Source organism: Physeter macrocephalus, chromosome 14 (assembly GCF_002837175.3).
Source record: "Physeter macrocephalus isolate SW-GA chromosome 14, ASM283717v5, whole genome shotgun sequence".
In the NCBI taxonomy this organism is placed as follows: domain Eukaryota; kingdom Metazoa; phylum Chordata; class Mammalia; order Artiodactyla; family Physeteridae; genus Physeter; species Physeter macrocephalus.
In genome coordinates this window covers 77,014,586-77,027,841 of record NC_041227.1, presented here as the reverse complement: position 1 = coordinate 77,027,841, position 13,256 = coordinate 77,014,586, and the positions used below count along the sequence as shown (strand labels likewise).

The 13,256-nt window shown below is 46.3% G+C and overlaps 1 long non-coding RNA gene across 2 annotated transcripts in view; it reads left to right on the top strand.

Annotated features, from left to right (window-relative positions):
• Positions 1–6,616: 6,616 nt before the first annotated feature.
• Positions 6,617–13,256, top strand: part of LOC129392778 (uncharacterized) — a 26,454-nt gene continuing 19,814 nt past the window's right edge. The window contains exons 1-2 of one of the 2 annotated variants that reach the window (XR_008619328.1): positions 6,617–6,733; positions 8,452–8,544. This is a non-coding gene — a long non-coding RNA (uncharacterized lncRNA). Of the gene's footprint in view, positions 6,734–7,097; positions 7,139–8,451; positions 8,545–13,256 lie in introns of those variants that run through there. The other variant, XR_008619327.1, reaches the window with a different exon arrangement.

Genomic DNA, 13,256 nt, shown 5'->3' with positions numbered 1-13,256 from the left:
TTTAAACACTTTGATACGGCTCTTGGTGTGACTGAAGAAACCTGATTTTTCTTTTAAAAAATCTGTCCATCAGTATAGGATGTGTTTTGAAGGTAATGCTTATTTTTGACGCTAAGGGTACCTATGCATGTTGCGTTTTAAGTTGGCAGATGAGATCAAATGTAGGATGGCAAGGTCAAGTAGCTACTTTACTAAGTGGCCTTTATCACTCTGGGCATATTTCAACAGAACATTCTCACCTCGCTCTGAACAACTGAAGCCAGCCCCAGTGGATGGGACGCTACTACCCAGACTCTGTGTTTTCAGTAATCTTAGTAATTCGGGGTAATTTGAATGTAGCTGGCTAATTTGAGGGGAATGAATGGGTGTGAAGCAAGCCCAGCAGTGGGCATGTGAGGTCTGCTTTTGCCACAAGAGGGAGCCACGTGTTCACTTAGGGTGTGTCTTGTTTCAGGGAAGGTCTTGGGTTTTTTTTTTTTTTTTTCCAGTTTTTTTGTTTATCCAAATTCTTAAGCAAAAATGAACGTAAAAATGCTGGCACTGGTTCAGTTCATTGTGGTTTGTTAAGCTCAGCAAGAGTGATAAGATTGTAACTCTTTAAATCAATACCCTTAGCTGGTGCTTTGCAACAAGAAGGTCCATGTGCTAGAAAAATGAATTTGGTGGTTTTGTGTTTATTCGGGAGAGCGACTTTCAGTATGAAACCACATTTTCACATCGTATCAACAAGAGCAGTGGTGGGGCTTCCCTGGTGGCGCAGTGGTTAAGAATCCGCCTGCCAATGCAGGGTACACGGGTTCCAGCCCTAGTCCGGAAGATCCCATATGCCGCGGGAGCGACTAAGCCCGTGCACCATAACTACTGAGCCTGCGCTCTAGAGCCCGTGAGCCACAACTACTGAGCCCACGTGCCACAACTACTGAAGCCCGCGCCCCTAGAGCCCGTGCTGCGCAACAAGAGAAGCCACCGCAATGAGAAGCCCGCGCACCGCAACGAAGAGTAGCCCCCGCTCACGACAACTAGAGAAAGCCCGTATGCAGCAACGAAGACCCAACACAGCCAAAAATAAATAATAAATTAATTTTAAAAACAAAACAAAAAACAAGAGCAGTGGTTTCGTCAAGAGTGTTCACTTCTGCCCAGAGCGGCTGAACCCTGACAGGCCCCTTCAGAAGGGCCTGGGTCTGTGATGATCCAGCTTGGGACACAGTGAGCTTGTCCTGAGCCCGATCCATGTGTGAGAGCCTCTTGGAGACCCTTAAAGGGAAATCTGCTACACCAATGAGTCGTTTTTTTCACTACAGAAATCACAACTTTAGATTTCTTTGGTGGCTCGTAGTGAAATATTCTTAAAACGTCAGAATCTGTTCGGATATTGGGAACGGCTATTATTCTGTAATGTCGATGAATGAGTGCTCTTTCTGGTGCATTTTGGTAAAAGATTACTGGAATTTTAAAAAATGGTAAATTGTGATAATAGAGTATATATAAATAGCTTACAAGCGATTTAGTTTCTTGGAAATGTTCTCAGTACCACTTAGGACTTATTAAAATAAAAGCAGTTTGAATAAACTCCAGGCTTCCTCTTTGTGGGATATTTCCGTTTGGGTCTCTTGGGGAAAAATTGCTCAGATATCGCTCCCTCTCTCCGGCTCGATTCAGACACGCAATATGCAAAGCTCCTCAGAGAGATTTTGCAAGATCCCAAAATCTGGCCTGAGTTTCTCATGAAACTCTTGTCTTTATGTTACAAAACTCCTATCTTTATGAACATGGTTTATCCCCGTATTTACTGTTCTCTTAAGTTGTGTTAGAATGAGGATGTTTTATTAAAAGAGAAACTAACGATAGTGTTCAAACTCCTAAGAATATTTCAACCACCATCAGGCAGCAGACCATTTGGATAGCTAATAACATCCATTCGTTGACCTCCCACCCCTGCAGCGTGAAGAGGCAGCCGCTCTCCCAGTCAGAACGATCTCTTACGTTCGAGTACCCACGGAGGCCAGACGGCATAGCTGGTAACCGGCAGAGACGTGATTTAAACAGTTGAAGAACACAGGTCGTTGTTCATGCTGTTTCGTTTTGTTTTTTCCTTGTCACTTCCTTCCAAGATAGTCATTCAACATTCAGCAAATGCTGGTTGGGCACCTACTGTATACCAGGCATCCTAGTAGGTGCTGGAGACAACGAGTGAATGGAACCAAGCCCTTCAGATTGGAGAGCCCAGCTCTTGCTTCCTCGTTACGTAATGAAGTGAAAGGCTGGATGTGCGAGGGGCATGAATGGGGAAGTGGGAACTCTCAGCTCTTACAAAAGTACTGATATTTGATATTTGACTTTCTGCTTGGGAAAATGACAGGTGTTACATCAGAGAATCCAAGTTTTGTCTGGAGAGGACGACGCTGTTCACTTTTTGGTGTTGATGGGGGTCTTCAAGGATGAACGTCAAACCTTCCACATCATACTTGAATCTTCACTGACCTCAGGCTGCACCGGCCACACCAGCCTCGGACTTTTCCACCCGTGGTCAAAGACTAAAAAAAAAAAAAAGATCTTGAATGGATCTAAAGTTATGGACATTATACCTGTCCTATCCAAATAGAGTAGATGCTACTACATGTGACTACTTAAATTTTAATTAAAATAAATAAAATCTAAAATTCGGTTCTTACAATAGCTACCTTTCAAGGGCTCGACAGCTGTACGGGGCGAGTAGCCACTGCTTTGGGCAGTGCAGAAAAAGAACATTTCCACCATCACCGAAAGTTCTGTTGGATAGCCCATCACAGACAGACATGTGACAATTTCCCTTCTTCAAGATCTCTAACATGATATGGTGTGAGATTTTTTTTTACTTTTAACACCCAGCAGTATAAGGCAAACACCCCATTCTCTTGAATTGGCGGGGGCGGGGGGAAGATCACGGGTTTGCACATGGTTTTCTGTAAGTGTTTACAAAAAGGGATTGTCTTAATCTCTGCCTTTTAATCTTATTCACAAGTGTATCAGTCAGGGTTCTCCAGAGAAACAGAACTAGTAGGATATACATGGATACAGAGAGATTTATTATGGGAATCAGCTCATGTAATTATGGAGGCTGAGATATGTTATGATACGCCGTCTGTGAGCTAGAGAACTGGGAAAATGGGTGGCTTAACACTCCAGAAACCAGAGCTCGGATGTCTGAGGGCAGGGCATGATGGATGTCCCAGCTCAGGAAGGGGTTGAAAATATCCTTCCTCTGCCCTTTTTGTCCTATGCAGACCCTCAGTGGGCTGGATGATGCCAGCCCAGTTTGAGCCCATGTTTATTCAGTCTACTGATTCAAATGCTAATCCCTTCCAGAAACGCCCTCACAGACACAACCAGAAACAATGTCTCACCAGCTATCTGGGCATCCCTGGGCCCAGCAAAGCTGACACATAAAATTCACCTTCACAACGAGGCCAGTCATCGTTCTCTCTGAATGAAAGACATGAAAGTTGAACAAGGGCCACGTGCATGGAAGGCCTTCTGTGACAGAGACTGGCATCCTCTCTTTGTCTTTATTTCACATGATTTTGAAAATTTTAAACTCTATTTTAATTTAATTTTTATTTTTTAATTAAAAAATTTTTAATTGAAGTATAGTTGATTTACAATGTTGTGTTAGTTTCAGGTGTACAGCTAAGTAATTCAGTTATACATGCATACATATATATTCTTTTTCATATTACTTTCCATTATGGTTTATTAGTTTATTACAGGATATTGACTATAGTTGCCTGTGATGTACAGTAAATCCTTTTTGTTTTTCAATTTTATATATAGTTTTTTGTATCTGTTAATCCCAAGTTCCTAATGTATCCCTCCCCACCTTTCCCCTTTGGTAACCATAAGTTTGTTTTCTATGTCTGTGGGTCTATTTCTCTTTTGTGAATAAGTTCATTTGTATCATTTTTTAATATTCCACATATTTTTTAAAATTAATTAATTAATTTATTTTTGGCTGCATTGGGTCTTCGTTGCTGCACGTGGGCTTTCTCTAGTTGTGGCGAGAGGGGGCTACTCTTCGTTGCTGTGCGCGGGCTTCTCATTGCGGAGGCTTCTCTTGTTGCAGAGCACAGGCTCTAGGCGCACGGGCTTCAGTAGTTGTGGCACATAGGCTCAGTAGTTGTGGCACACGGGCTTAGTTGTTCCGTGGCATGTGGAATCTTCCCGGACCAGGGATCGAACCCGTGTCCCCTGCATTGGCAGGCAGATTCTCAACCACTGCGCCACCAGGGAAGCCCTATATTATGCATATTAGTGATAGCATATGATATTTGTCTTTCTCTGTCTGACTTACTTCACTTAGTATGATAATCTCTAGGTCCATCCATGTTGCTACAAGTGGCATTATTTCATTCTTTTTTATGGCTGAGTAATATTCCATTGTATATATATACCACATCTTCTTTATCCATTCCTCTGTTGATGGACACTTAGGTTGCTTCCGTGTCTTGGCTATTGTGAATAGTGCTGCCATGAACGTTGGGGTGCATGTATCTTTTTGAATCAGAGTAAAGCTATATTTTAAAACGAAGATCCCTTGGCCTTTCTTTGCTGAATTCTAAGCGTTTTATTGTCCAATAGCAATGAGTTTTAAAGTCTCTTTCAATCTTGCACGTTTGGAAACATGTCATCTTGTATTAGGCTGTCACCCAGCCTGGGCTTCTAGGAGGGGATTGTGTGCTACAGTGCAGCACACTGTGAAGGAAATACAGACTCAGGTTTAAAGCTCGACCTTGGCACTGGTGCTGGGACTGTTCGTTCAATGGACTTGAGATGATTCATGAGAACATCCTGTACCACGCCCAGTAGAGCCACGTGGGGACTCAAAACGTGAGAGAGCACAGCATGAGGGATTGGGGCGGCTCTTGGAGGCCGTTGCCCCCTAAACCTTCGGGCTCATGGAGGAACCCTTGGGTTCCTTCCAGCTCGAGGCTGGACTTGGCTTCCCCCTCATCACCTCTAAAAATAGGATTTGGAAGTTATCCCCGCTGTGACATAATGCATCTTACAGTCGTGGACAGGAAGTGAATGCTTTCCTGCCAGGCCTGCAATGTCCCCCGGAGATGGGCTGGGAAGGACAGTCCTTCTCCTATTTCACAATAGAACATCAGAGCCCTTATTCTAAGCCTACTTTCTTCAGTCTGAAAGCACGGCACCTCTTCGAAACTATGCAGCAAAATAGTCAGACTGGCTAGATCTGGGTGATTCAGGATGTTTATATGTCATGAACAAAGTATGGTCAAGTATGAGTAATACTACCCTCCATCTGCTTGAACTCTGTCCTGGGCTCTGTGAGGCTCACAAAAGGGGTGAGGGCATCTCATTAGGGAAACACACTCATAGCCTTCAAGCGATTAGAACAGACAACAGAATTTGGTTCACTGGCCCAACGGGTGATTAAGAATTTCGTACAGCAGACCGAAGCCGGCAGGCCAGGGCTCCAAGCATTTGGCAACAGTCATTTTGGTTTTCCAGGATTTGCAATAAGAAGCGAATGTCTTCATTTCATTGCAACTGTGTCAGGGTCTAAGGATAAACAAGACAGGAGTCGACCTGGCACATCCATGGGTTGGGGAGAAAAGTGACAGTCAAGCCAGACTGCCTGTGAGGGCTGAGAAATCTCCCGGGGGTGGGGGAGGGGGATGGAGGCATCCCGGAAAGTGCTGGAAGTGGCTCTCAGACTCTTGCTTACTGTACCGCCAGCTCCTTGGATGGATGCGTTTATCACAGGAGCCCCCTCTCAGTCCCAGCTAACTGGTTCACGAAGAGTTGCCGAGCCCCTGTGGTGAGCCGGCCAGGCCTGCACTAGGAGCTGCAGTTTGCAAAATACATGTGTGAGATGCAGCACCTGGGCTGGAGGAGCAGAATTTCACCTCCCTGCCCTGGGCAGAGAACGGAGCACCCCTACACCCCTTGTCCTTCCGACTCATAAGATCCAAAGCCCTCCAGTCTCAGATGAATCCAGCCATTAAATGCCTCTGCTCTATAAAAGCAGGCAGGCTGAAAGTCTGGTCCTGCCTGTGCCCTGGCCTGTACCCATCTCCTCGCCCAGTGGCTCCTGTGCCCTCACCACATCATCCAAGTCCTCCCTTGTGGCTGACGGCCAGCTCCCAGCGCAGCCCTTAGCACCCGAGGCGGCCTTGCCATCCTCGGTTCTTTGCCCAAGAAAGACCCTTATCACCCCCACCCAATTGTTTAAAACAAACTGAGAATAAGAAATGAGAGTCAGATTTTTGCTTTGCTGCTTGAAGTGATTCATTATGAGTTCTCATGGCAGCAAGACCCCATTTAAGATGACAAATGGGGGAAAGCCACGTTAATTGGATTTGCTATTAAGTGGGTGTATGGCTACCAAGCTGGACAGAAAATTACTGGGAGCACTTAGAGTGAGAATGAAAGTGTCTCAGATAGTGGGGATGAGGCCCAGTCAGCTCTCCTGCTCCCTCCCGCTCCCTGGGTGGCTGCAGCCGGACGTTTTCCCCGTGGTTCCGGGTCCCTGAACCCCATCTGGCCCCTAGGGGCTCCCAGACTTCCGGCTGGTCGCTGGCTGACCCCCTTTTTCCCACTTCCTTCCAGGCTTCTTGGGATCCAGCCTGCTGTCCTTCCCTTCTGAGCTGCCAGCACGGACTCTGATTTCTTGAGATTCCCATCTTCGGATCAGACACAGTTTCCCCACTTCCTGGTCATCTGCCCAAACGTGAGTGCTTGTCATCTTGAAGATGTCACTGTAATTACTGTGGAGAGAAAGGAGAACGCAAGGTAGCAAGAAAGAGAAAATGGGGGTGGGGGTGGGGGGATGGGGAGTTATTCTTTAATGGGGGCAGGGTTTCAGTTTGGGAAGATGAACAGGGCCTGGAGATGACGGTGGTGACGGATGCACCACGGTGTGAATGTACTTGATGCCCCTGAACTATGTGCTTAAACATGGTAAATTTCATGTTATGTATTTTACCAGAATAAAAACTTAAGGGCTTCCCTGGTGGCGCAGTGGTTGAGAGTCCGCCTGCCGATGCGGGGGACGCGGGTTCGTGCCCCAGTCCGGGAGGATCCCACATGCCGCTATCAGACACAGTTTCCCCACTTCCTGGTCATCTGCCCAAACGTGAGTGCTTGTCATCTTGAAGATGTCACTGTAATTACTGTGGAGAGAAAGGAGAACGCAAGGTAGCAAGAAAGAGAAAATGGGGGTGGGGGTGGGGGGATGGGGAGTTATTCTTTAATGGGGGCAGGGTTTCAGTTTGGGAAGATGAACAGGGCCTGGAGATGACGGTGGTGACGGATGCACCACGGTGTGAATGTACTTGATGCCCCTGAACTATGTGCTTAAACATGGTAAATTTCATGTTATGTATTTTACCAGAATAAAAACTTAAGGGCTTCCCTGGTGGCGCAGTGGTTGAGAGTCCGCCTGCCGATGCGGGGGACGCGGGTTCGTGCCCCAGTCCGGGAGGATCCCACATGCCGCTGAGCGGCTGGGCCCGTGAGCCACGGCCGCTGAGCCTGCGCGTCCGGAGCCTGTGCTCCGCAGCGGGAGAGGCCACAGCAGAGGGAGGCCCGCGTACCGCAAAAAAAAACCCCAAAAAACAAAACAACTTTAAAAAATGTTTTGAAAGGAGAAATAACAAAGTTTCTGGGATCTTGAGAGATAGAGCTCGATGAAGTGGCTGGTGGCCCCAGGCTTCCTTTCTTACTTGGTTACGAGAAGACCTTTGAGCCCTCTCTGTCTCTGTCTGTCTGTCTCTGCTCTGCCTCTGTCTATGCCTCTTTCTCTTATTCTCTCTTTTTTTTAAAAAATTATTTATTTTATTTACTTTATTTTTGGCTGTGTTGGGTCTTTGTTGCTGTGCGCGGGCTTTCTCTAGTTGCGGCGAGCGGGGGCTACTCTCCGTTGCGGTGCGCGGGCTTCTCATTGCGGTGGCTTCTCTTGCTGCGGAGCACGGGCTCTAGGCGCGCAGGCTTCAGTAGTTGTGGCTCGCGGGCTCTAGAGCTCAGGCTCAGTAGTTGTGGCTCACGGGCTTAGTTGCTCCGCAGCATGTGGGATCTTCCCGGACCGGGGCACGAACCCGTGTCCCCTGCATTGGCAGGCGGATTCTTAACCACTGCGCCACCAGGGAAGCCCTTATTCTCTTATTTGGAGTGCCTCCAAACCCTGACCACCCTCTGATTCCCCGGCCACAGACCTTAACCCTCTATCATGGACTGAATTGTGTGCCCCCCAAATTCATATGTTGAAGCCGTGACCCCCATGTGATATTTGGAGGTGGGTCCTTTGGGAGACAATTAGTTTTAGATGAGGTCCTGAGGGTACAGCCCCCATGATAGGATTAATGTCTTTATAAAAATAGGAAGAAACTGGAATTTTCTCTCTCTCTCTCTCTCTCTCTCTCTCTCATTCTCTGACATGGGAGGACACAGCAAGAGGGTGGCCGTCTGTAAGCCAGGAAGAGGGCCCTCACCAAGAACCGAGTCTCCCGACACCTTGATCTTAGACTTCCAGCCTCCAGAACCGTGAGAAATAAATGTCTGTTGTTTAAACCTCCCAGTCTATGGTCTTGTGTTGTAGCAGCCTGCGATGAGGTGGACACCCTTGGACCCAATGGGCGTATCACCTGTAGGGATGTCTGCAGACCTGGGGCCCCCATTTCTGAGCCCTCTACTTCTCGAGGAAAGGGTGCCTTGTAGGATTGTTTTGTGCTTCCTAGAGGGTGTGCCACAAAAGGGCCAAGACTGTCACCTCCCACCTTGTTGCTCCAGAGGGCCATGGGGAGGATCCCTATTTTCCCCACCCCCAAGGCCCTGGCAACCACTTCTACTTTCTATTTCTATGAGTTTGACTTTTTTTTTTTTAGATTTCACACATAAGTGATATCATGCCATATTTGTCTTTCTCTGGCTTATTTCACTTAACATAGTGCCCTCAAGGTCCATCTATGTTTTCACAAATGACAGGATTTCCTTCTTTCTCATGGCTGAATAATATTCCATTGTATATACACCACATCTTCTTTATCCATTCACCTGTTGGTGGACACTTAGGTTGTTTCCATATCTTGGCTATGGTGAATAATGCTGCGATGAACACGGGAGTGAAGATATCTTTTTTAAAATATCCTGTTTAGGGGCTTCCCTGGTGGCGCAGTGGTTGAGAGTCCGCCTGCCGATGCGGGGGACGCGGGTTCGCGCCCCGGTTTGGGAAGATCCCACATGCCGCGGAGCGGCTGGGCCCGTGAGCCATGGCCGCTGAGCTTGCGTGTCCGGAGCCTGTGCTCTGCAACGGGAGAGGCCGCAGCGGTGAGAGGCCCGCGTACTGCGAAAAAAAAAATAAATAAATAAAATATCCTGTTTAGACGTCCTTTGGATATATACCCAGAAATGGGATTGCTGGATTGTATGGTAGTTCTATTTTTAATTCTTTTGAGGAATCTCCAAACTGTTTTTCATAGTGGCTGCACCAATTTACATTTCTACCCACAGTGTCCAAAAGTTCCCTTTTCTCCACATCCTCGCCAATGCTTGTAATCTCTTGCCTTTTTGATAATCACTCTCCTAACAGATGTGAGGTGATATCTCATCGTGGTTTTGATTTGCATTTCCCTGATGATGAGTGATGCTGAGCCCTTTTTATGTACTTGTGGGTCATTTGTATGTCTTCCTTGGAAAAACGTATATGCAGTTTTTGTGCCCAGTTTTCTTTTTTCTTTTTTTTGAATTTTTAAAATATTTATTTATTTATTTTTGGCTGTGTAGGGTCTTAGTTGCGCGCGATCTTCGTTGCAGCACACAGCCTCTCTAGTTGTGGCTCGAGTGTTCAGAAGTTGTGGTGCGCGGGCTTAGTTGCTCCGAGGCACATGGGATCTTAGTTCTCTGTCTAGGGATCAAACCCACGTTCCCTGCATTGGAAGGTGGATTCTTAACCACTGGACCACCAGGGAAGCCCCTTGTGCCAGTTTTAAATCAGATTTTTTTTTTTTTTTTTTTTTTTTTTACTGTATTGAGTTGTGTGAGTTCTTTACGTCTTTTGGATATTGACCGCTTATCAGATGACTGATTGCAAATATTTTTTCCCATTTTGGAGGTTGCCTTTTCATTTTGTGGATGCTTTCCCTTGCTGTGCAGAAGCTTTTGAGTTAGATGTGGCCCATTTGTTTATTTTTGCTTTTGTTGCTGTTGTCTTTAGGGCCCTGCACCAGCCTTTGATCTTTGCACCAGGTCAAACTAAGCCAAGAGCTGGTCAATCCTCCAGCCTCACTTCTGAAGAATCTGTTGGCTCTGGTTCTTCCACGGGTCCTTGTCCAGGTTTTGTTATTTGTTTAGAGGTTATTTTTAGCCAGTTGGACCAGTTTTTAAGGTAAATCGTTTGGGTACTTGCGCAGTATTATTTTTTTTTAACTGATCCTGACTATTTTCAACCTGGTATAAGTTCTAAGGCAGAAATGTTTCCTTTTTAAGGTGACGTTTCTCAGGCAATTAGAAAGAGTAATCCAAAAGATTAGCAAAAATAGCTGCTTGTTAAATAGCTTGAATCTGGGAAAGACAGGTGCTGCCTCTGTTCAATGAAGCTCTCTGGGGTGAAAAGGAAAGAAGAAAAACTGAGAATTTCTATGGACATCTATGAACGGTGAATTCTTTTCTAGAACCAAGATTTCTTTTTTTTTTTTTTTAACTAGAAAATTTACCTTCATCAGTGATTAACAGCATATACCTGACCCAGAAAGGCATCCCCCAAAATGTAAGTTAAAGAGTCCACTAACCTCTTTTGGGTCAACCGTGTACATCTGCTGGCTTAGCTCACTGGGTCTGATCCATTTCTGTGTCTTTGGGAATCACTTGGTCTTGGGGCTCTCCCCATTGTTTTAGGGGCGCAGGTGTCAGCCTCCTTCAACTCTGGTGGCAATCCCCAGAGTCAGGCTTTGTCCTCAAAGGTTGCAGGTAAACAGAGTATTTTCCTTTAGGAAGTGCCTGCGGTTGCTTTTTTAACTTTAAACACAAACACACCCTTGAAAAAAATTATGCTAAGTGACCTAAGCCAGACTCAAAAGGACACCTATTGTATGATTCCCTTTAGATTGTGGTACCTACTGTACTCAAATTCATAGAGACGGAAAATAGAAGGGTGGGTGCCAGGGGCAGGGGATGGGGGATGGACAGAGTTTCCGTTTGGGAAGATGACAAAGTTCTGGAGGCAGTTGGTGGTGATGGTTGCACGACAATGTGAATGTACTTAATGCCACTGAAGTGCGCACTTAAAAATGGTTAAAATGGTGAATTTTATGTTTTGGATATTTTGTCACAATAAAAGAGAAGTTCACACGAACACACACACACACACACACACACACACACACACACACAGTGCGTTAGCCAGTATGAAGCTCTATGTTCAGGGGCCTCTGCAGGAAGACTGTGCGGGGGCGCTGGCATTCAGACCAGGTTCTGGATCCTGCCTTCACCACTTACTTACTCCTGGGTGACCCTGGCAAGGCACATAACCTCTGTCCCTCAGCTGTCTTCATTACGGTGTTGGTAACGTTCCCGTCCTCAGGCCATTGTGGAGGACCCTGGGTGCTAAAGCATGCAAAGTACGTTGTCTGAACTTGGCACATGCTAGACACCCAACTAGCAGCAGAAACAATCGGAAGTCGAGTCACCGTCTACTTGAGAGCTTAAATTCCTTTAAATACTAGGAAATCAGAGTTGTACTAGCTAGCTCTAAGAGTGTTAAGACTTCTTTTTCAAACTTTCTACTAGCAAACTGGTTAAAATTAGATCAAAAACTAATTTTCAGTCTCATAGTTGCTAATCCCACATGCAGCTATGTCCTCAATACTATGTGTGTACATTGGGGTCACCAGGAAGCATTGTTCTACTGCCAAAGTTCAGATCTGGTTACTATTGGCATGATTGTTGGTGGTTAAAGAGAAAATACTATGAGGGGAAGGTCTGTGATGAATAGTCGGGCATGAGAATCAGAAGTATGTGAAATAAGTAAATTCTGTTAGAAATATTTAAAAGGTAAAAATAAAAAGGTTATGTACTCAGTCAACCAACAGTGTCTGGGTGCTTACCAGGCTAAGTGTGTGGGTTTTCATGGCGGGCTGCCTGGGCGGGTGGCCCAGCCTCACCCCTTCCCAGCCATGGCCAACTTCAGTATTAGAGATCACAGACAACTCTTAAATGGTCTTTTTTTTTTTTCAGCTGGGTTGGGTCTTCGTTGCGGTGAGTGGGCTTCTCATTGAGGTGGCTTCTCTTGTTGCGGAGTATTGGGCTCTAGGCGCGCAGGCTTCAGTAGTTGCGGCACGCGGGCTCACTAGTTGTGGCTCATGGGCTCTAGAGCGCAGGGTAGGTAGTTGTGGCTCACGGGCTTAGTTGTTCCGCAGCATGTGGGATCTTCCCAGACCAGGGCTCGAACCCGTGTCCCCTACATTGGCAGGTGGATTCTTAACCACTGCGCCACCAGGGAAATCCCTCGTAAATGGTCTTGAAGAAAGTCTGCTGAATTTATTTGGACAGTAACTTTGAGGCCTGCTGGGAGACCCCAAAACTACTTTATTTTTTGGCCGCACCATGCAACATGCGGGATCTTGGTTTCCCGCTCAGGGATTGAACCCGTGCCCCCTGCAGTGGAAGCGTGGAGTCTTAACCACTGCAGGGAAGTCCCACATAAAAACTGCTTTAGGGACTTTCCTGTGGGCCACTGGTTAAGACTCTGCTTCCAATGCAGGGGACGCAGGTTTGATCCCTGGTTGGGGAACTAAGATACCACATGCCACATGGTGTGGCCAAAAACATTAAAAAAAAAAAAAAAAACAAAAAACTACTTTAGACGGCATTTGTGTTTTTGGCCAAGTTTTTAGTGTCCCTGCTTTCTGCTTGCTAGAGTTTGGGCTCCTCAGCTTTCTTTTTTCTTTGTTAATAAACTTATTTATTTATTTATTTATTTTCGGCTGCGTTGGGTCTCTGTTGCTGTGCACAGGCTTTCTCTAGTTGCAGCGAGCGGGGGCTACTCTTCATTGCGGTGCGCGGGCTTCTCACTGTGGTGGCTTCTCTTGCTGCGGAGCATGGGCTCTAGGTGCACAGGCTCAGTAATTGTGGCTCGCGGGCTCTAGAGCACAGGCTCAGTAGTTGTGGTGCACGGGCTTAGTTGCTCCGAGGCATGTGGGATCTTCCTGGACCAGGGATCGAACCTGTGTACCCTGCATTGGCAGGCAGATTCTTTTTTT